This window comes from Cibotium barometz, chromosome 25 (assembly GCF_041138505.1).
Source record: "Cibotium barometz isolate CiBa-2024 chromosome 25, ASM4113850v1, whole genome shotgun sequence".
NCBI lineage: Eukaryota > Viridiplantae > Streptophyta > Polypodiopsida > Cyatheales > Cibotiaceae > Cibotium > Cibotium barometz.
This window is the reverse complement of record NC_141070.1, coordinates 27,826,880-27,829,519: the sequence shown is the minus strand read 5'-3', so window position 1 is coordinate 27,829,519 and position 2,640 is coordinate 27,826,880. Positions and strand designations below refer to the sequence as shown.

Genomic DNA, 2,640 nt, shown 5'->3' with positions numbered 1-2,640 from the left:
AAATCCTAGGATTGTTGCTGTTGCTGACCATAATTCTGATTTCCTGTTCAGCTACCACCTTGACCACATCCACGACCTCTACCTCATCCTCTATTGCACTTGTGTAGAAGGCCTGCAGCTCTGAACTACTTTTGTTTTGTGAAGACTATTGATCTTCACCCAATATCTTCTCTTCAATGATCAGTATTAACACCAAATCTGTGAAGTTGGGAATGTTCTCTCGAGTCTGAATAGATGTCTTGAATGCCTTGTATTATGGCTTAAGACCATGTAGACACACTTCCACCATATCATCATCATCAATAGAAACACCAATTGATGTGCAAGGGATTCCACAATGCCCTTGATCTTCAAGGCATAAGCATTCATAGACGTATTCTTCTTCTTCATGGTATGAAGCTCACTCTTCAACTGAATCTTTCGTGCCTTAGTGTTAGTTTCATACAGTATCACCAAGGTGTCTCATGCCTCCTTAGGTTACTTGGCATCTTGTATATGCCCAATCATGGTGTCTTGTATACTAATAGACAGCCAATACATGACTTTTCTTTCTCCTCGATTCCAATCGTTAAACTCTTTTACATCTACAGAAGTTGGATTAATCTCCAGTATCTCCGGTGCCTCCTTGACATGTTCACCTTCAATGTAGTCTCCCAGTAATCTTTTCCTAGCAGGAAATTTGTCAATCTAAACCTCCAAGCATGGACATTGTTCTTATCAAGCTCAATCTGGTTTATTCCATTATTAGATATCTTTTCTGCAACACAAATTTACCAAAAACAACACTCTTGTTTGACTTGCATAAACTGTTGTATTCTTTGCAGAGCGGTACTATGTTGTACCCAAACTCTCACAACCAATGACCTCAATTTGCATACACACACCTAATGGCAACTTTGAGACCTCTTTGAAGCACACACAGTGTCTACATAACCGATCACCCTTCCTGCAATTCCAAGAACAGAGTTCTACAGAGAATCCAAACTTACCCATAGTGCTCGTGAACGCTTGCGAACTGAAAAACGGAGGTTCAGACGTGCCCGAAACGTACTTTCGGCCCGAAAAATGGCATCCAACAAATAGTATAGTTTCCTTGTAGCTCTCCTTCCACAAATAAAGCTCCCCAATTGGAGTTCGTTTGCTGGTACCTCCCAAAGATCTCCTGACAAGGGTGTAGTAGCCAACACAAAGGGGAAAGAGTAGATGAAGCTCTTACCCTCGTATCGCTTCCTATGCTTCTCTTGTTTACCGCTCAGCACTTAGCATGAACCAGGCTATAATATCATTAAAAGATGTAGGGGAGAAGAGATCTTGAGCTCTTGCAAGCACACACACACACTCACACAAACCCTAGAAGAGAATAGTACACAAGATGAGAGGCTGAAAATTCTTCTTCTTCTTCACACACAACAAAAGAGGTCTACAAAGATAAAAACCAATATTTAAACTAATTTAAATAAGCTTTTAAATTACCCATGGCTCACCTGAGGCTCCTCAAGAAGATGGATTGGATGTTTCACATATGAAGATCTGGATAGTCTTTTACTACAAACATCTTTTCTGTTGGGAGACACCCTTGTCTCATCCATCCAGAATTGAAATGCTATGTCTTTGAAATCTTGAGTGACGTGGATTTTTCACTTATCATGTCTGTGACATGTGGATATAAACAATGATCCATCAGCTTCGTTTGCCACTGTTAAACTGATGCTTGGCTGAATATAAATTTCTTTTGTGGATCCCCATAAGCTCGGCAGCTTGTGGAATGCTCATGTTAGTAATTTTCTCCCTGCTTTCATCATTCACCAATATCAAGAAAGTTGATTTCTTCATGAAAAGCTCATTTGAAGATCTTGGTAGCTTAACATAATTTAAAGTATTGCAGACATTTCTTAGAATAGTCGATTTCAATTTCTTTGATTTTTGGCTAGACTGCATGCTCTTGAAACAAGGATGTCAAAGAAGTTGTTGAAAGATTTCCATTTTGCATCCATCCCCATTGTTAATCTATCAAAGTGTTGTGCCATAGATTGGCATATCTTCTATTTCTTATGTTCATCTACCACCATAGCATTGCGTTCAGTCACCATGTTCATCATTCTCGCTTGTTGCTTTTGCTTTTGAAGAGCCCAGTATTCTTAGTGATTTCCTACTATTCAATTTTAGCTTCTATATTCAAGGATATTGAGTTGCTAGCCATTTCTTCAATTTGCACCATTGTTGTAGTACTTTCAAGGACTTCAATAGTGTTGTACTTTTCAATAGTGTCGTACTTTCTAGTAGTACTTCTTGTACAACATGAAGACCATTTTTTTAGTACTTTCTAGCAGTGATGAAGTGTTTTTTAGTAGTGCTGAAGAACTGTCGTGTGGTGATTATGGTACTTCTCAGAGTAAGCAAGTATAAAGCTTCATACCTACATGATGATGCTTCTAGCAATGATAAAGAACTATTGAATTGAGTTGCTAGTCATTTCTTCAATTTGCACCATTGTTGTAGTACTTTCAAGGACTTCAATAGTGTTGTACTTTGTAGCAGTACTTTTCCTACAGCATGAATACCATGTTTTAGTACTTTCTGGCACTGAGATGAAGTGCTTTTCAAAGTAGTGCTAAAGAACTGTTGTGTGGTGAATATGCT

At 38.6% G+C, this 2,640-nt stretch overlaps 1 pseudogene; it reads right to left on the bottom strand.

Moving 5' to 3' along the window:
* Nucleotides 1-1,680: 1,680 nt before the first annotated feature.
* On the bottom strand, nt 1,681-2,218 carry LOC147624429 (uncharacterized; annotated as a pseudogene).
* Nucleotides 2,219-2,640: the final 422 nt, after the last annotated feature.